Raw genomic sequence first — 21527 nt, 5'->3', positions numbered from 1 at the left:
ACACACACACACACACACACACACACACACACACACACACACACACACAGAAATGTAAAATTTTAAAGTTTCCTTCACCCTTCCCAATAATCTGGATGATTATTGTGAGGGTCAAGGCCACTGGGATGAGACCACTAGCTACATTTTGGTAACTATCATTCCAGAACTAAAGACAGAGAGAGAAAGAAAGAGCATATTGATTTTTTTTTTTTAATTTAAATGGGAGATGGGATCATAATATACATGCTGTTCAGCAACTTGCTTTTACTCAGTGTGATAGATATCTTTCAATCTGCCTTCCTTCTAATATTTGTATATGGTTCCATTAAATAGCATAATTTAATCTGTTCCTCTACTGCTTAACATTTAGAGATCTTACGATCTTTTTTTTTTAATTTTATTTTAAAAAGAGAGAGAACACAAGTGGGAGAGAGGGTAAGAGCTGGAGAAAGGAAGACAGAGAGAGAGAAAGAGAGTCTCGGGCAGGCTCCACACTCAGCACAGAGCCTGACACGGAGCTCTAACCCACGACCCTGTGGTCATGACCCTGAGCCAAAATCAAGGTTCAGATGCTCACCCAACTGAGCCCCAGACGTCCTGGGCTCTCATGATCTTTAAATGCCTACTGAGAAACTTTGCTCCTCAACCCACTGACTTATTCGGCAATTAACACTAAAACAAGAATCACGTGGAGTGGCAGCTGGACGCGAAACAGAACTCAGGACAGGCGTGTAGGGACGTCAGGAAAGGAAGGGTGTAGTTCCTGAAGACAGGCACCATCATCATACAGCCTCTGCTTGAATCCTGCCAGGGATGGGGACTCGTGAACTCCACTGGTCATCAATTCTCTTATCTACGCAACTCACAGCAATAAGGAATTTTATGACGAATTAAAACCTACCTCCCTAAAGCTTCTGTCCCATGAGTTTAACTCTGCTAAGGACACAGAATAACTATATTCTTCAAATATCTGAAAACTGCTATCCTATCATTCCTAAGGCTTTTAACTTAAACACCCCTTCTTCCTCAACAATCCTCATATGAATTAGCTTCCTGCTCACCTTCCGTCAGCTATGCCTCAGTTTTCCAAGTGTCCTTCTTAAAAGCTAACAGCCTTGGGGAGCTGGGACTACACCACACAGCGTGATCTGCTGTGACCACCTGCTCTTGCACAGGAGAGCAAGACATGTCTTCTGGGTCACTGTACCCCACTGCACAAGCCAAATGGGGCAGCTGCAAAATTGCTTTGTATTCTATCTAGTTCATTCCCAGATTTACCAAATATTCCCCTAATGATTCCTGCTTTGAGGCTGTGCTCCATACCCTTAGACATAAAATACAAGAGTGGATAAGAGTCCAGGGTTGGAACCCTAAATTCCTGGGTCAAAATCCATGGGATCTTACACAAGTCACATACCCTTCCGTTTTTTTCCGGGAAGATATTATTTACCACATAGGGCTGTGGTGTGGCTTACACGAGATCATTCGTGCCGAGTGTTTAGCACAGCATATAGGAAGCACTCACTGTAAAAAGTTTTATTTAACGCTAGATAAGCATGACGACCAGAAGCTGAAAGGAGAAATAACGCCATAAGGTGGAGTAAGTATACCTATGGCCCATACCTCCTCGGGAATCAAGCTGCATTTTCCTTTCTATCAGAAGAGAAAGAGCTTGTACCTTTTATATACCCAGCTGTCTGATAAATAAGCAAAAAAACGGTGTCTCACTGTCTCCTTTAGAAGACAGCTGATTTTCTTAATATTCCCACATGCAAAGCCATGCTGGTAGCTGTGAACACACCCCAACTAACAACCCCAGCATTTTCAGATGATAAGTAATGTTTACCTGATAAGAAGTTCTTTCACACTTCCTAGGTACACGAAACCTACTCACATATCAGCTTAGATCTCACGGTCAAAAAAAAAAAAAAAAAAAAAAAACAAAGCTTTCCTTCCACCCGTCACCATATCTTTACTCACTCCTCCTTCTGCCCCATCTTTTCTGCCTTGAAGCACCCTAAATTCCTTCCTCCCCAGCACCTGCAAGGGCAGGTCTTTTCTTCCATTCACCGGACATTAGCAGAACACCACCCACACCCATCTCACTGAAGTTCTGTGCTGTGACACTGGCATCCCTATTAGATTCAGAAGTGTGATGGAGCTGGCGATGGGGCGATGACAGCAAATGGCACCTACCTGTTTACTGACCGGTCTGCAAACCCGTTCCCAGGGGATCACCTACCTCACCGGATATTCACAACAACCCCTCACTGTAGATATTATTGGCTTGTTTTACAAACCAGGAATCGGGCTGAGAACGTCTAAATAGCTTGTCCAATACGTGTCTAGTAAATACTGGCTCTCAGCTTAGAACCCAGCTCCCCCACCTGCTATTCCACCTTTCTTCCTACTCCTAGAGCCGCGTGAGTTCACAGGACAGATCTCAGAGGGAACCCCAAACATCAATTGCACAGCGTGTGTCTAAACTCCAGTCTCCTTTTATACAGCTAGCATTCCATCGTTCCTTATAAGATTTTTGCATGGATTCTTGTGGCTTCATCAATATGTGCTGTTTGCATGGAGAAGTGAGTAGCAGAATAGCATTCCCAAGGAGGAACTATCTCAGTGAGCAATGGTGAGTGCATGGAGAGCTTGGTTTGGGGTGGCTCTACTGTGTGATGTTACAAGAGAAATATTTATCTTACGAAACAACTATTCATTCGCTCAAGTCACCTGATTTGGAGCCTGAGGAGTCAGGATGAACCAAAAATCCGTCCCACCTTTACTGAAAGTGACTTAGACACATGCAAAGATGTTCATAAATCGAACCTTACAGTAAAAAGTAATTCTAAAGCACGAACATGGACCAGCAGAACTGCACGTTTTCTTTCCATGTTTCTGACTAGGAAATTTTCCAAAAACATACTGGTCCCAACTTCCATTTCTGACAATATGAGGAGTTCAACGTTCACAGTGACAGCACAACTAACAATCCTACTTTAAATACAAAAAGCATCCGGGTGGGGGGATGGGTAAAAAAGGTGAAGGGGATTAAGGGTACACTTATGATGAGCACTGAGAAATGTACAGAACTGGTGAATCACTATACTGCACACCTGAAACGAATACAACACTGTATATTAGTAAGTAAAAAAAATGAAAAGCTGGGGTACCCGGGTGGCTCAGTTGGTTAAGCCCCCAACTCTTGACTTCAGCTCAGGTCATGATCTCACAGTTCATGGGATGGAGTCCCGAATAGGGCTCTGTGCTGACAGCAGATTCTCTCTCCTTCTCTCTCTGCCCCTCCCCCACACTCTCTCTCTCTCTCCCTCCTTCTCCCTCTCTCCCTCCCTCCCTCTCTGTTTCTTCCTAACTCTCAAAATAAATAAAAACTTCAAAAAAACCTGATGTTTTTTTTATGTTTATTTATTTATTTTTGATAGAGAGCATGAGCAAGCAGGGGAGGGGCACAGAGAGCGGGGGACAGAGGATCTGAAGCGGGCTCTACGCTGACAGCTTCAAGGCTGATAGTAGTGAGCCCAACGTGGGGCTTGAACCCACAAATCACGAAATCGTGACCTGAGCTGAAGCTGGATGCCCGACTGACTGAGCTACCCAGGCACCCCGAAAAAAAGCATCAGTTTTTAAATAGACCTTATTTTTTTAGAACAGTTTTAGATTTACACAAAATTACAAAGACAGTACAGAGAGATCCCACACACCCCGCAGTTTCCCCTTACATCTTACATCGTATGGCAATTTGCCACAGTTAACAAACCAATGCTGATACACTAGTATTAACTAAAATACATACTTCATTCAGATTCCTTTAGTTTTTACGTACTGCTCGTTTTCTGTCCCAGGATCCCATCCAGGAAACCACATGACATTTCATTGTCACGTCTCCTTAGGCTCCTCTTGGTTATGACAGTTTCTCAAACTTTCCTTGTTTTTGACGACCTTGACAGTTTGAGGAGTACTAGTCCGGTATTTTGTGAACTCCCTCAACTCATGTTTGTCTGAGGTTTTCCTCATAATTAGAAGAGGGTTATGGGTTTTGGAAAGGACGATCACAGAAATAAAGTGTCACTTTCCCCACACCGTATTAAGGGGAACATACTACCAGTAAAATTATCACTGTGGATCCTGACCTTTGTCACATGGCTGAGGTCATGTTTGTTAGGTTCCTGCACTGTACATCTACTCTGCCCCACCTTCCCTTTCTACACCATCCTTTTGGAAGGAAGTCACAACGCACAGCCCACACTTGCAGAGTGGAAAGTTACAGCACCAGTATCATCTGGAATTCTTCCGCAAGGAAGAATTCTTCTGCAAGGGGATTTGTCTATTTTCCCCCATGCATTCACTTATTCAATTATTTTATATCAGTAGGAACTCACTGATGCTCATTCTATACTTTGGCTTATCATCGATAGATGATAGACCTATAATTTCTACTTCTTGATACTCCTACAATTTAAGCCTTCTTTACTTTGTTGCTCAAATCTTTCCACCTCTAGTCATTCGGACCTCTTTCAGTGGGCTCCTATGTCAATTTGACACATTCTCACCACGAGCTTTTATTCTGGTTTTGGAGAAAAGTATCAGAAACCAACATGTGGGTACAGGTGTCCTCACCGCTAACGGAGTGTCACTGCCTGCAGACCCTTTCAGCTGAAAGCGCAAGGAACTATGTGTATACACTAACTCTGGAATATACACACATCTATAAATACTCCTACGTGCAGCCATCTATATTTGTTAAGCTAAACATGAGCTCACATTGCCACGCTTGATCATTTTCATGCACAGCTGAACTGGTGGGAAAATTCCTCAGAAGCCAGAAATGCAAGAAAGCAGAAATCAGACGTGTAGGATATCTGGCATGTGCTCCAGACAGTCCAGAGCTTGGGCACCAGAAACCAGGCAGGCAGGCAGGCTGAGAACGGAGAGACGGGAGGAAGAGCTGGAGACTCGGCAAAAGGTGAAGATGCGTCTTGAAGTCAGGACTGCTCCGTAAGTCCTGAAAGGCAACAGCTAACTAGGGAAAACCGCCCTCCCCACAGCCAAGACAGTGGGGTGTGTGTTCACAGGGGTGCGACTCTCGGTGGAGAGCCGAAACGTGCAAACTCCCGTGAGAATGAGAGTTTGGAGGCCTAAATTTACATGCCCTGTATGGCCAAAAAAAAAAAAAAAGTCCAAAGCAGAAAGTACAATTTAAGCGAGCCTGGATTGGGAATACTCCCAGGTGTCCCGGCAGAAGGGGAACCCAAATGTTTTTTAAAAGGGCTGCGCTTTAAATCCGGGTCTCAAAACATTCCCACAGTTAAAGTACAACAGGGCAACGAGGCATGAGCACCCAATCAAAAATCACCAAAGACCCTTGAAAAGTGAAGAAGCCAATCACAAAGACACATATTATATGACTCCATTTACAGGAAACAGCCAGGATAGGTCAGTCTGTAGAGAGAGAATGTAGGTTAGGGGTTGCCAGGGACTGGGAGGGGCAGACACGGAGAGGCAGGATTTAGGAAGAAACAGGAACTGCTAATGACATGGGCCTTTCTCTGGGGTGGGGGACAGAAATGTTCCAAAATTAGCTTGTGACAATGGTTACACAACTCTGTGACTATACTAAAAAACATTTTGAACCGTATACTTTAAATGAGTGAACTGTAAGGTACAGGACCCTGGAATAAAAAGAGCGCGTGAATGGAAAATTTGGTGAAATTCAAAAACTCTGGAATTTATTTAATAGTTATATATTCGTGTTGGCTTTTTGTCATTTTGACAGATGTACCACGTACGATGTTGACGCTGGGGAAAACTGGGTGAGGCATACATAAAAACGCCCTGTGCTATCGTTACAACTTTTCTCTAAATCTAAAATTATTCCAAAACAGTAAGTTTTTTTTTTTTTTAATTACCAAAGAATGTGACCCATCTATTACAAAACAAAGGGCCATCTTTAAAAGATGGGCAAGTCTTTGCTTAAAATACTGCTAAGACCTTGGTACCTTTCACTTGAGTTCATGAGGGCTGATTACAAAATAATACAACAAAGGCCACCACATTCAAGGCCTTTGTGGGGAAACGAGGTGCGTTAGTGGTACACCCCACTTATGGTCACCTACCCTGCATTTTTTTTTTTTTTTAATTTTTTTTTTCAACGTTTATTTATTTTTGGGACAGAGAGAGACAGAGCATGAACGGGGGAGGGGCAGAGAGAGAGGGAGACACAGAATCAGAAACAGGCTCCAGGCTCTGAGCCATCAGCCCAGAGCCTGACGCGGGGCTCGAGCTCACGGACAGTGAGATCGTGACCTGGCTGAAGTCGGACGCTTAACCGACTGCGCCACCCAGGCGCCCCACCTACCCTGCATTTTAAGGTCTTCACTGATGGCTCTCCATGATCTGTGGCTTTGGCTATCCTTAGTCACTTTTTCACCTGAGGTTATTTCCTTCTGTGTAGCAAACTTCACGTTAATTGTCAAGTTCAATTGTTCTTAGAACCATTTTCGTTGCTCTTTTCTACCTTCTCCATTCTTCTGGAAACTGCAACAGAGGACCAAAGCTAGACATGCATTAGTCTAATAAAAGTTTCAAGGCTGCCAAGTACACAAGATCTGGCTTTCCAGCTCTCATGCAAACTTATAAGTGGTCAGTTTCGAAATAGTTTCATAGCCTACTACCTGCCTTAAAATTCTCTCCGCGGTTTCAGCTCTCAAAGGGGCATACTCATAATTCCTCATTTGTTGGTATGAAGAAATTGAGCCCCAACCTAAATCCTGAGGAAATGATTTTTAGTTTACGGCCACATTCTACCCTTCCTTTAACCTAAGATAGCAGAATGGCAATCAGATAAAGATATGTCTAAAGATGCTCTAAATGCTTCAGTAGAAAGATAAACACCACGTAAGTCAACTTCAGTTTTGCAGCTTAGTAAAGCGAACTATAAAACTGAGGTAAATGTTAGCTCAATGAGGCTGAGATTACAAAAATAAATGTGAAATAGTCTACCACTGTACTCTTTTGTAAACTCCACCATTACATTAAAAACAAAAAAATTAAAAATCATTTTGTCCTTTCCTCCACATAAACTGACTCTCGGAATATAATTTCATAGAAATGCTGGTTTTCTCCCCTTCCGTTAAATAATCTGCAGGCAAATGAACATGTATTGTTTGGAGAAGAATGGAGAAGGGAAAAAAAACAGCTCAACAAGCCCTAGTAGACAAGAAATAGCCACGCTGCTTTACGTGATCTTTTTTCTAGAGTAAAGCACCCCAATTCCTAAATTCTGATTTTACACTAAAAAAGGGGTGCAGTGGTCAGGGTCAGGCCACCCCAAGATGGCGCCACTTTGGCATAAAGATTATTTTGACTTAAAAGCAATCCAAACTGCAGATGCAGAAAAATCTCCTTCCCTCCCCCTCCACTGTGTAAATTTACATTGGAAAAGATAGCTAGTACCAGAAAGAGAGCTATGAACAGAGATTCCTCTTTACTGAAGAAATTTATTTGCATAGCAGGACAACCTTTGTTTTCTAAACATCTCCTCACCTTCCTGCTAATGGTCATCCTCCCCTTTGTATCTCCAGACCTTACCCCTCTCCTTAGCTCAGGAGGTCACAAAATAAGTTTTCTGTGGCCTGAGTGTCTTCGGAATTTTCATGTCTGTGCGGATTCCTCACACATATGCTATTAGATTTGATTTTCTCCCATTAATCTGTCTCATGTCAGTTTCATTCTTAGTCCAGCTAGAAGGACTCTGAAAGTCATAGAAAATTTCCTCCACCTCAACAGATGAAAGAAGAGAGATGATTCCAGAACCCCAAAGGCTAACTCAATTCAGCCAACATTCACCAAAAGGCACACATTACATTTGCAGAAATAAAAAAGTAAAATATACATGTAGAATCCTATTACCTACAGCCACCAAAAAGTGGAAAATAAAGAGTCTTGGTTTGCGGGCTTTATCTTCAAAAAGTGTTTCTTTACAGGGCACCTGGGTGGCTCACTCAGCTGAGTGTCTGACTTCAGCTCAGGTCACGATCTCACCGTTCATGAGTTCGAGCCCCGTGTCGGGCCCTGTACCGACAGCTCAGAGCCTGGGGCCGGCTTCAGATTCCGTGTCGCTCTCTCTCCCTACCCCTCCCCCACTTGCACTCTGTCTGTCTCTCTTTCAAAAATAAATAAACATTTAAAAAAAATTTTTTTTAATAAAAAATTTTAAAAAACAAAAAACAAGCCTTCCTTGCTATTACTGAAGATTCTGGAAGAACAGAATTTTAGGGCTGAACAGGTTTTCAGCAGATGGGCATACCAAGAGTTCTGACGAGGTACAGCTGACACCAGTTAGAGACAGAGCCATTTTCATCCCTGGGACTTGAGGATTGCAGGGGTCTTTAATATTCTTATACCTCAGTCCAGACTGGATTTCTCTCCATGTGAGGGGAAACTGGAAACAAACCCCAATTTCTCTCCCCACCATGTGTGCTACTGGAAGGGGACCTCGGTGCTCCCCATTGTTAAGCAGGAGAGAGCAGACCCAAATTGGGAGTCACTTATGCTAAGCCCCAATTGGCAAAGACTTACTACCTAGCCTAGCTGTAGTTTTGATTACCCAGGAATGTAAAAAAAAAATTTTAAGTTTATTTATTTCAAGAAAGAGAGAAAGAGAGCAAGCAGGGGAGGAGCAGAGAGAGAGAGGGAGAGTGAGAATCCCAAGCAGGTTCTGCACTATCAGCACAGACCCCAACGCGAGGCTCGAACTCATGGGGCTTGAACTCATGAACCATGAGATCATGACCTGAGCTGAAATTCAGTCAGGTACTTAGCCGACAGAGCCACCCAAGCGCCCCCCGCCCCCAGGAATATAAGCTTTAACTAATCAGCTCAGAATTACCTGGTCAGCACCAATGCAATAATCCCACCAGAGAGACTGTTCAAGTCCCCTTAGGAAGGGGACCTTGCCTGGAACAATGCATTCTTTGCTAATAATTTCCTTTTTCCGCACCCTTTTTGCATTTAAAAGTCTTCCCCTGGGTAGCCAGTTGCGTGACTCTTGATATCAGCTCAGGTCATAATCTCACAGTTCACGGTGTCAAGCCCCCTGTCAATCCCAAGCAGGTGCACAGCCTGCTTGGGATTCTTTCTCTCCCTCCCTCTCTCTCTCCTCTCTCTCAAAATAAATATGTAAACATTTAAAATTTTTTTCCTTTTCTACGGCTTGCCGGAGCTCCTTCCAATTGCTAAATGGGGTGCTGCCCAACTCATGAAAGGCTGCATAAAGCCAATTTGATCTTTAAGTTTACCCAGTTGAATGTGTGCCGTTTAATACCACAGTCCTCGGGAATGAGAACATAGGAGGGGGCGCCAGCGTGGGAAGCCCCATCCCCGACCTCCTCTCCCACCATGACTGGTACTCCATGCTCTTGCTAAGGGGCAAGGCAGTTCCTGGAAACAGAAACAGAACTCTCAGAAAAGGCAGAAAGCAAGTCAAATGTCACAGGAGCTCTGTATATACAGATACGAATCACTCCTAGGAGACACTAAGTTAAAAAAAAAAAAAAAAGGCAAGCAGTGGAAGAACTGTCTACTCTCAGAAAAACAGACAAAGAGATTCTGTACACACGTATGCACAGCCCATCTCTGAAAGGACGTCACTGGCTGCCCGTGAGGAGGCGATCTGGGCAGCTGCAAAGTAAGGGGCAGGGGGACTGTGGGAAGGGACCCTTCATTATATCCTCTTTTCTGCCTTGTGCTTTTGATACTAAGCATATAAGCTACCTAGGCAGAAAACTAATTTCTTTTACTGTACTTTTACAATATAAAAACCACAGGGGCGCCTAGGTGGCTCAACTGGTTAAGCGTCCGACTTCAGCTCAGGTCATGATCTCACAGTTCGTGGGTTCGAGCCCCGCGTCAAGTTCTGTGCTGACAGCTCAGAGCCTGGAGCCTGCTTGGGATTCTGGGTCTCCCTCTGCCCCTCCCTCACTCATGCTCTGTCTCTCTCTGTCTCTAAAAATCAACATTTAAAAAAATTTAAAAATGAAGTAACATAAAAGCCACAAAATTAATTTCAAATAACTTTTAAAATTTAAACAAATAAATAAAATTAAATAAAAACAAAGACAGGGTAAAACATAATGCCACAAAAAAAAAAAAAAAACAAAGAAGTTTTAACTCTATGACATTCATAATGAAACCACTTCATGAAATTTCACAGAAGGACTTTTGAATTTAGCCAAAGTTCCTCTAGACCTAGTTCCTCTAGGCCTTAGCAACCTCCTGTTGTCTACCTTTGCTGACAAATTAGAGCTACAGAATGATGAATGCGACAAATCAGGGGCTGGGAGGAGATGAACTACAGTCTTTGTGATTTTAATTACTTGTTTGACCTCAGAATTTAGAACCTCAGGGACAAAAACTGTTCAAAGGTTACCCCTCCCTCGATCTTTCTCACGTTAGACGGGAGTTCTGTGCTGGTGTTTGGTAAACAAGCCTGCGAATGGACTCTTTGTAATAATAAGATGGTTGGGAAACCCCCAGCGCTATCAGCCCAGAAATCTGAATTCAACACTTAAAACCGCTTTCATGCTGTTATGGGCTTTGAAAACCAATTTGGAGTCCGATTGATTACTAACGCATAAAAGATGAACCGCTGACAACTTGAGGAAGTTGTAACCACAGCCCCACTGTTACAAGGAACTGGATATCTGATTCACCAAGGGCACGTTACAAAGAGGTCAAAGAGTTCATCGTGGGGGAGATGGTCACATTTCTTAAGCCCAAAGGGACAGAGGTCTTTTCATAAAGCACATTTTTCAGCTGTACAAACTACCTGAAGTTAACTTTTCCCACCGAGTATTACACTGATCCTTGGCGAAATTGCTAGAAATAGCCATTAATACGACCACAGCAAGTTTCTCCTTTATCTTGTTTACTGAAAGGGTTGACTTACTTAAAATAGAAAGCTTCTGGAAGGCACACAACCAAGTTCTGTTATTAAATTACACATACTGAATTCCTTTTACAAGTTGCTACTACAAAACATAATTCCAGATTGTCTCTCCTTAGAATCTTTTTCAGAAACCTCTCTTTATAAATGTAATTCGGAGGCCATGCTGCAAAACACTTGGGTATAGGGCATCTTTTACACACGACACCTGATTGTAGGCTGCTGCGGGAAACTTCCACATTTTGCCCACACAAATCTGAAAAAACGGGCCCAAAACTGATATTAATAATCCCAAGGAATGCATACCTCAACCCCACATAATACAACTGGGAATGGAGAATTTAAACAAGCCAAGGCTAATTTCAAACTATCAGCAACCGGGCCCTTCATTAACTTTCCAATCAGATATCAGGCCTACGAATCTGAAATGCAGGTTCCAAATAACAAACAGACCTAACCAGTTGGTAAAAAGAGCTGGCTCCCAAGTCCCACCGAATTTACTCATTCGTTCCGATGCAAGAACGTAAATGAAACTCCCGTTCAACAAACATTTATGAAGTTCCTGCATTGTACTCAGCACACCGAGATGACAAAGGTTCACCCTCAGTCACTGCCCACGAAGAATGCTGGTCTTTTCTCCAATCGAGTCTCAGTAACTTTGCTCAAACAGCTTCCTCTTGCTGGAAGATTCTGCAGGGCCCATCTGGCCCCAGCCCCGCACATTCCCCTCTCGTCCTAAGGCGGCAGCTCGCAGGGCTGCTGCAGAGGCCTGGTGGCCCCCGGGTAGTGGCACGTGCAGGGACTCCCTGAAGCATGCAGCACGCAGTATTACAAGGGTTCACATGCAACACAGTGGTTGAACAAGCACGTATGGGTTTGTCACTTGATTAAGGTACACCCTAACCAATCTCCACAGCCCCATTCCAACCCAGTTATCTGGCCTCCCAGAGTCAGGCAGGGCAGAAAGACCAATTAATATCTAAGACGTAAGGTAAGCCCCGCAATATGGTATGCAAAGTCCTGGGGAGAAACAGAAAAAAACGAAGGGACCTGTTTGCCCCTGGAGCGGAGGGAGACGGCAAGGCCAAGGTTACAGAGAGCAGGCGGAGATGAAACAGGAAATGAGAACTGGGAAGAGGACGAGGTTCAGAGAGAGAAGGAAGAGTGTAGGCGGAAGCTGGCAGGTGCGAAAGGCACACGGCATTTGAGGCACAGGAAATAGTCCCCTGGGATGACAGCACGGTGCACAGGGAAGCAAGTGGTGGCTGCCATACTTCCTGGAAGCACAACAATCAGTCCTGGGCTCAAGTCCTGCCTCAGCCCCTTTCCAGCCTCTGGGCTGCCGGCAAGGCACTAAAGCCCCGTAGGCCCACTGCTTACATTGAAATTTGCGGCATAAATTTCAATGTTGTCACACCCGTTAAATGAGATAATGTACGCAGAGCAGCCGACTGAAGGCCTGAGAGCACATGCATTCAATATAGAGAGCTGCCGGTGTCTTTAAGCCAGAAAGGTAAACCGAGGCCAAGCTGGGTAGAATCCACTCTTGTTCCATGACAGAAAGGTTAAAGCTCCAGAACCCACTGGGCCTCTGCTTAAAATGGCAGGAAGTATGTGGTCACGCCTGCACATTCTCTGTCCTCTCTTCAATTATTGTCAAGTTAAGCCACCAGATTGCGACACCAGTCAGCATTTTCCAGACGGGCCAGCCTACCTCCTGGACTCACCCAGAGTCCCCCCAGATGGAGACGGCTCATTCTCCTGCTCTGTGTGCACAGGCTCCCGCAGGGCCACGCCATGGGGCAGTCCCCAACTCCACCAGCCCTGCCCTCTCGACTCTATGGAATTCACAGCCTTGCCCTCAACACATCTTATCGCTTGGTATTCGCACACTGTTTCTGCAAGTTGAGCAATCTCTTCGGAACCACAAAGGAACTTTCCACCACGTTTCTGTGCAGCCCCAGGAAACACTGCACTCCATGTTCAAGGTCGGTCGCTGGCCACAGGCTTATCAGGACTCCGGGACCCCGGGGGCCCACGCCCACTGCCCAGAACCCTGCCCTTCATTCTGATTCCCATGCCCAGCCACCAAGCTCCCCTTTGTCAACTTGCAGCCACGTGCCGCTCGGACTTCCTCCTCCTCCGTGACTCATCGTCCCATGCAGACCTCCTTCCCTCTGCCGACCTCCTCAAAGCCCTCCCTCTGCTCTACCCCAAACCCCGCACTGCCTTCCCAGCTCTCTCCCTTCCCTCCCAGCCTTGGTGGAGAACTATGTGCCAACGGGTGAGCAGAGACAGGAGCGTCACTGCTTTTCCAAATTCCCCTCCCCTTTGCTGCCTCAGCCCACTTCTCTTCCACCATCCTTCTAGAAAAGCTGTGCTCCCTCCAGACTCAGCCCAAACTCCTCCTTTTATGAAGTGAGATGGTGCGGGGACGGGCGGGGGGGGGGGGGCGGGAGGCTCAGTCGGTTAAGTGTCTGACTCCTGATTTCGACTCACGTCATGATCTCACGTTGGTGGGATTGAGCCCCATGTCAGGCTCTGCACTGGCAGCACAGAGCCTGCTTGGGATTCTCTCTCCTCTGTCTGCCCCTCCCCTGCTCGCACATCTCTCTCTCTCAAAATAAACAAACAAAAAAATGAAGTGAGATCATGCACGCAGAGCAGCAGACTGAGTGCCTGACAGGAGGGTGGGTCTACCCTCTCCGGTCTAGCCATATGCTCTTGGAATCTACCAGCCTAGAGAGCTCAGTTACTGCCCAGCCTTTTCCTCCGCCTCTGGCTCACGTCCCAAGTCCACCTGCTTCAAACTTTGGGAGGAAGTCTGCCAGATCCCCCCCCCCAGTCCACGGGCATGGCTGCTAAACCCAACTGTCACCCCTACCATACAACCACACCCGGACTGTCATCACCGCCCCGAACAGCTTCACTAGGAATCTTCCACTCACTAGGCCAGCCCCCACCCGCCTTCTTTCCTCTGCACCTACTCCTCAGTCCCTCCAAAACTCTGGATGTGTCCCCTCCCTCTCCCATCACTTCCAAGTACCTGTCGGCATCTTTCAACACCCCTTCTTAACTGCCTAGCAACCCTCTCTGCAAACGCCCAACGGTTTTACTTCTGCTCCTAGAAGGAGCTGCTCGAAGAGAAAAATCGCATATTGGCACAAACTCATGCCTCTCAAAATTTGTGGTTTTCAGCCCGTCGATTACACTCAGCAGCCCGTTAAATGGACCGCGCACACCCCCTTCTCCACATCCCAGAAAGACAACGCTACGCCTTCTCCCATCCTCAAAGGCCCGCCCTCCTCCGTCCCTGCAACCTGCGGCCGTATGACTCCTGCCCTGCTCCACAAAATTAAAATCTTCCCACACCTTATGTCCGTCACTGTCTTCCCTTTGATGGTAGCACTGGTGCCCAGCTTCAGCTGGCCGGAGAATCACCTGGGGAGCCCCTCCACCCCAACATTTGATTCACCAGTTGGGGCCGGATTCCTGAAACACACATGTCAGGAGATTCTGAAGAATGTCCAGGCATCAAATTTTATGGAAAACTCGTCTCTAGCAAGGGTCTACAAAATCCAATCCTCGGCCAATCCCAGCCCACTGCCTGTTTTCTGTGTGGCCTGCCGGCTAAAAAAACGTTTTTTCTCTTTTTTAAGGATTGAAAATAATCAAAAGAAGAAAATTTCCTGACACATGAAAAATTATACAAAACTCCAATTTAAAACTTTTTTTAAACGTTTATTAATTTTTGAGAGACGGGGACAGAGCAGGGGGGAGAGAGAGAGACAGCGAGAGAGAGAATGAATCCGAAGCAGGCTCCAGGCTCTGACTTGTCAGCACAGAGCCCGACATGGGGCTCAGGCTCATGAGCTATGACATCGTGACCTGAGCCGAAGTTGGACACTTAACTGACTAAGCCACCCAGGTGCCCTCGAAACTCCAGTTTACAAGTATCCGTAAGTGAAGTTTCCTGAGAATGCAGCCACACCCAATTAGGGATTCACCATGTATTATGTTATTTATTCTACTTTCACGCAATGGCAGAGCTGAGTAGATGTGATGGGCTGCAGGGCCTGAGGCCGAAGATACTGACCGTGTGGCCCTTTATAGAAAACGTCCGCAGAGCTCCAGTCTGTAGGATGAGATACAGACATGCCAGAGCCCATCGGCTGCCTCGTGACGTGACCCCTGCTCTCTTCCCCCAGCCTGGACCCCGCGGTCCACTCACTGCAGCCCACAACCCACTTCAGCGGGTTCTCAGCTCCCAGAACTGAGCGGTTTCGCTCGTCCACACCTATGTGTGTGTTCTTTCTACCCACTTTGCCTGCTAAACTCCTCCTCATCCTGCAAGACCAAACACGTGCTACTCCTCACCTGCCAGAGGCTGACAACCACGCCTTGTCCCCTCGCAAAGAACAGATCTTTCCCTCCACTCTGCTTGATTAATTGGGATCCCAGTGTGCCGTGCGGAGCAATGGTTTTCAGACTTCGGGGTGCCTCAGCGCCCCAGGGGGTTCATTAAACCACCCAGGGCTGTGCCTGTCCCCCGAGCAGCAGATGGGGACACTAGGCAGAGAATGGACATTACTTTTTATTTTCTCGTTTATTTTTGAGACAGAGACAGCATGAGTGGGGGAAGGGCAGAGAGAGAGAGAGGCGGACAGAGGGTCCGAAGCAGGCTCTGCACTGACAGCAGCAAGCCTGGGGCTCCAACTCACGAACCGTGAGATCACGACCCGAGCCAAAGTCGGACGCTCAATGGACTGAGCCACCCAGGCGCTCCTGAGAATGTACATTTCTCACCAGTTTTTCCAGGCTGATACCGTTGGTCCAGGTCACTGCTCATGAGCAACACCGGTTGACGTATGTGTCCCTGCCTCACCCAACAAGATTTTTGAGGATGGGCCCTATTTTATTGCTGTTTGAATCATCACAGCCCAACAAACCCCAAGGAATTCTTGGGGAACACGGGAGAAACTCAATACTTGTTGTCTGCAGTCTAACCAAATTATTTTCCTCCTGTTTGCCAATCATTTTCGACATCAGAAGAAGGGGGTATCAAGGGGAGTGCAGACCTGACTTTGCAGGAACTACTGAGGCCAAAAAAGAAAACTAAAGTAGCACTCTGCAGGGCTGATGTTCTCTGGCCTGCCATATGCCCACACCCATCCTGAGCTGGGATGAACTGGAAAGTCCCAAGGTGAAGAGCAGATTGTTCAGGTCAGAAACCCAAGGGTACAGCCTGGAGGCAGCATCAGTGGGGGGTGTGGAGGGGGTGGGCCAAGCAAAGGACCCTTCTCCCAACAAAGGCTGATCTGCCGTCCACTTGGTTGTAAACCATGTTAAAGGTAAATAGTAATTTCTACAGGAATCCAACATGTCCTATGGCTTTGCCTTCTCTGTTCCACCAGGGCACCATCTACAAACTTCTGTCAGCACCTGCACAAGTCAGTGAGTACACAGTACTTGTATACTTACATGGGTCCTTTGTCTCCTCTACTGGTGTGCAAGCCCTTCCAGGACAGGGGCCTTGATGCTTTTTAGCCTTGTATTTGTACCACCTGGCCAGGTACCAGGCACTAACAGCATTAAATAAATATTTAATTGGTTTAATACTGACTATGGAATGTGAGCTGAGCTTTTAACCAAGGGCAAGATCTAGATAAGAAGAGACTTGCAGGTTGGGCTTTCCAAGATTGGATAAGGGAAACAACCGGTGACTAAAAGCTCCAGGCAAGTAAAGAAACCTCATGTCAGAGGCCCCGGTGGAATAATCGAAACTCACTACTGGAATCACCATTCATCAAGAATGCCAGGTCTTTAGAGCTGGTCTTCATTCACCCAGCCTTTTAAACTATAACACAAGCTTATGTTAATTGTCCTAAACCTTTGCTGCTTTAATCTCAAAATCATTTCCTGGATTCTTATGTCCTGGTCTATTTTTCCCTTGACCCTTTTTCTGATTAGGTTGGGGTTTGGGAGGGGAATGAAAGCCAGGCAAGGACTTCTAATTCACCAAAGAATTGCTACTTTATGCAAAAGTATACAAAGTCTGGTAGGACAATCGATAAAAACAGCCTTGGCCCCCAGAGCTCCCCACCACCAGAATGGAAATTCCTTATAGTCAGGAAACCATTTCTTGCTCAGCTTTCAAAACTCCTTTAACAATTAACAACATTGATATCCAATGCATCACGCAATTAACAACATTGATATCCATCCATCATGGTGGTTAAATCAGTCTTACAAACTGTGACAGTTATGTTTAGTTTAGGGGCACCTGGGTGTCTCAGTTGGTTAAGCATCCGACTCTTGACTTTGGCTCAGGTCATGATCTCTGGTTCTTGAGTTCAAGCCCCACATCGGGGGGAGGGGGGAGGTGACAGCATTGAGTCTGCTTGGAATTTTCTCTCTCTCAAAAAATAAATAAATAAGCATTTAGAAAGAAAGAAGAAAGAAAGAAAGAAAGAAAGAAAGAAAGAAAGAAAGAAAGAAAGAAAGAAAGAAAGAAAGAAAGAAAGAGGGGTGTCTGAATGGTTCAGTTGGTTAAGTGTCCGACTTTGGCTCAGGTCATGATCTCACCGTTCGTGAGTTCGAGCCCCACATGGGGCTCTGTGCTGACAGCTCACAGCCTGGAACCTGCTTCGGATTCTTTGTCTCCCTCTCTCTCTGCCGCTCCCCTACTTACATTCTGTCTCTCTCTCTGTCTCTCAAAAATAAATAAACATTAAAAAATTTAAAAAGAAAAGAAAAAAAAGAAAAGAAAAGGAAAGAAAGAAAGAAACAAACAAACAAACAAACAAAAGCCACCCTTAGTTTAAAGGCAGATCAGGTCACATTCCACAACCAAAACCAAGTGAAAAGGAAAGGAGCAGATGACTTAAAAAATAAGACAAATACTCATCCTTTGTTCCCTGATTCACTCTAAATGAGAAAGAAAAGTTCTTACCTAATTTATCCCGGGCAAGTGAAGCTTTCTATCTAAATAATCCTACTAGTTGTCGGCGCTCCATACTTGCTATACACAGCGACCCACTGTTTTAGAAATCCAATTTTCACACACTCACCTGTGACACACCTGTGGAGGGTCCTACATCATCATCCATTTCCTACCCTCTGCATCTGAATTCTTCTGTACTCTACTTGTTTCTAATTAAGTAAGATGATTTTACATTTAACATCTCTAGGAAGATGTCAGACTAATAAAGTCCCTGGAAATTAAAATAACAGACGTTTCCTCACGATCGATCGCCCACAAACTTCCCTGGGGAGTTAACAGAACAGATAAATGAAAGAATCAAATGAAAAATGAGTTCTTCACTCGCACAGTAGAATGCTCAACAGATATTTTAGGTTTTTTGCAAGTAATAAAACACTTGACACACGGACACCCAGAAGCCAAAGACATTCTCAGATGTACGTTCAATGCAGAAATTACGAATACAAGCGTGAAATGCTATGAAATGCTAACATGGGGAGGGGGGAAGAGTCAACGTCTTCAGGTGGCCTATAAGGAGCTATTTAAGTAACACAAGGGACATGTTTTGTCACCTCTAGCATATTGCAGGCCAATAAAAAGCCACTCTTCGGTGGGACAGAAGCAAACATTTATTGAGGACTATTCTCTTATTCCTGGATTGTCCTCCACCTCTAGCTCTACCTTTCTCTTCCAAGTTCTGTGCCCGGAGTGGAGCCCCTGCAGACCGCATCACCCAGGCACCCCAGGCCGTCACCCTTAGATGTGATCTGACCACTGCGGAGATGGGCAAGAGACGGAAGGACTGTGGGTGGAGGGAAGGAAGGCTGAGGCTCTCTCTCTCTCTCTCTCTCTGCTTCCGCCTGCGGGGGTGGATACAGCTCTCACTGGGCAACAGTAACAACACATCCTCCCCCTTCCCCTTCTGCATCCAGGTCTTAGTACCTGAACCTCCGCCGGTGGGTCCCTTAATGCTGCCCACATCCCTCCATGTAGTTCGTTAAAGTGTCTCCACTGCAACCCACTGAGTTGAGTTTCCTGCCAGGACCCTGTGTGAATGAAGGACCTTCCTGATGTAGAGCATTTTATATCTGCATAAACTTTCTCCACTCTAAAATGCAGATTTTTTTTTTTTTTTTTTTAAAGAGAGAGAGCACAAGCAGGAGAGAAGGGCAGAGAGAAAGAGAAAGAAAGAGAATCCTAAACAGGCTCCATTCTCAGCAGAGAGCCCAACACGTGGGGCTCAATCCCACGGGCCTGACATCATGACCTGAGCTGATCTCAAGAGTCACACAGTCAACTGACTGAGCCCCCCGGGTGCCCCCAGAATGCAGAACATATTGCCATTTCCCCTTTTACCCATGGGGGCATTTGGAGCTCTAGGAGGCTGAATGCCAGCCAGCGGTCACAGAAGCACTCACAAAAGAAGTCTGCTGGCAGAGTAGGTCAAGTCTGACATCTAAGACCTTAGAAAGGCCTTGAAAGGGTGAGGGAGAGGGGTGCCCGGGTGGCTCAGTCGGTTAAGGCCCGGACTTCGGCTCAGGTCACGATCTCACAGTCCGTGAGTTCGAGCCCCGCGTCGGGCTCAGTGCTGACAGCTCAGGGCCTGGAGCCTGCTTCGGGTTGTGTGTGTGTGTGTCTCACTCTCTGCCCCTCCCCCATTCCCGCTCTCTCGTGCGCTCTCTCTTAAAAATAAGTAAAAAATAAACATTAGAAAGTGTGAGGGAGAAAAACACACCAAGCTTCCAAATTCTCAAGCCACAACTTAGCCTCAAACCACATTATTTATGGTTTGCGATTTTCATCAGGCCTTAAATAAGTGAGCTGGGGCATTGCCCTATATGTACTTCTTCCAGCAAGAATCACTCAGATGTGACCCTGCTGGAAGGTGGCGGGGCCATCCAAAGATCAAAGACATCATGGGGCAGTGGGGTGGGGGGGGAAGGAGGGGAGGGGTCCTTCCTTGCCCACGGCCCACTGTTCTTTTTCAGTTTATCCCAGAAATCCCCTTCTCCCAGCCTTAAACATCCTTAAGCCTCTTTTATTCTTGTTTATAAATTAAAAACAGGGTTCCTCTGACAAACCCAGGAGACTGGGGATGGGGGTAGATGAGTTAAAAAGCACCTGATAATATCGTACCAGCACCTCTCAGTCGTAACGTGTCAGGGCTCCTTAACTAGCCCTTTCCATACGAAAATGCTCCCCAGATTCCTCTCTCTAGCAATGCCAAATAACTTAAAACAGAAAATGCAACTAAAATAAAGTCTGATGGGGGTTGGGGCTGGGGCCGAAGGGTAAGTACAAAACACATTCCGCTTAAGGGAAGTCAGCTATGAGTTACATAGCAGTTTCAGGGCAAAAGAATCTGTTAGTATCTCTGCCTTTGCCTAAGTCCCTGGGACTCTCCCATCTTCATTACAAATCGAAGACTGACTTACAAAAGCACAAGTTAGCATCTAATACCGCCCCCAATTTGTTAACTTTCTGGATTTTGCAACTGATGAGAAGGCAAATGGCCACAGGAGGTGGAGCTCTGAATCAGATCTTTGGAGGCAGCCAGGTAGAAGGGTGGCTCAGTAAACAGTATGTGAATAAGGCAAATGTCCAGGTCTCACTTCCTCATTGCAGAAGGAATGTGAGTGGAGAGGGCAGCAGGTATACTCCCGTTTGAAGAAGAAAAAAAAAAAAAAGAAGAAGAAAGGGAAAAAAAAAAAAGATCAGTAGTGAAAAGCAGAGGAAGAAACCTGGGGCAAACCTCAGTATGAAACTAAACAGAGGCGAATGAGTGGTCCCCCAACACACTTCATTCCACTTAAATCAACATGTATTTACTGACTCTCCACGAAAGACACGGCAGATCTAGCCTGCAGCACCTGCAGATAGAAGAAAATGAGTAAGGCAGCCTCAACCCTCAAGCAGATTTCCTACCAGGAATTATATTGTTCTTTATTGCCATTTTCAGTTTTAACGGTAGCAGACAGTTCCTGGACAGTCCAAGTAACTTCTCTGAGCCTCTCTTCTCCCACTATCCTAACTCACTCGGGAGCCTAGAACCTCAAGAATGAACCCACTGGATAAACTGGAGCCCCTTGGGAAACCATGGCAATCTTGTGTAACTCCTCCCTTTCCGATGGACATCACACCTGGCACAAAATAACTGTCCCTCTGATCAGGCAAGTCTCACCACCCAAGTCTAAAACCCAGGTGTCTGTTCAAGCAACAGGCTGCAGAAACAGACCAATCCGGCTTATCTTTTAAGGACAGAAATCTAAATTAAAAATAATCAAGCCTCGACTACACGGATGGAAAAACAAACAAACAAACAAACAAACAAACACCTGATTCATTTATCAGAATACCTTAGAACTTCGTGACAGGAAACGAGGCAACCCAAAACCTCAAAAAGAAAAAAATATATGTAGCATTTGAACCCGTCTTTCAGGGTATACCGATTTTTTTCCCACTTCGAGGACAAAAACGTTGTCAGTAAAAAAAGCCCACCTGTCGAGTCTGTGGCTGTGAAACCTGCTATAGGGGCTGGGGGGTGGGGGGGGAGGACCGTCGGTGGCTAACGCGTGCCCGCAG

General features: G+C 45.8%; 1 protein-coding gene across 2 annotated transcripts in view; it reads right to left on the bottom strand.

Moving 5' to 3' along the window:
* The window catches only part of MBOAT1 (membrane bound glycerophospholipid O-acyltransferase 1), a 111969-nt gene that overhangs the window by 84797 nt on the left and 5645 nt on the right, over positions 1 to 21527 (bottom strand). Inside the window, exon 1 of one of the 2 annotated variants that reach the window (XM_040460599.1) lies at positions 6377 to 6553. The exons of the other annotated variant lie outside the window; for it this stretch is intronic. The gene's annotated coding sequence lies outside the window, so the exon portion shown is untranslated. Of the gene's footprint in view, positions 1 to 6376; positions 6554 to 21527 lie in introns of those variants that run through there. 2 annotated transcript variants of the gene reach the window in all.

This window comes from Herpailurus yagouaroundi, unplaced genomic scaffold, assembly GCF_014898765.1.
Source record: "Herpailurus yagouaroundi ecotype Mexico unplaced genomic scaffold, PumYag 250, whole genome shotgun sequence".
In the NCBI taxonomy this organism is placed as follows: domain Eukaryota; kingdom Metazoa; phylum Chordata; class Mammalia; order Carnivora; family Felidae; genus Herpailurus; species Herpailurus yagouaroundi.
Note: the sequence above shows the minus strand (reverse complement) of the source record. Positions and strands in the feature narration are given on the sequence as shown.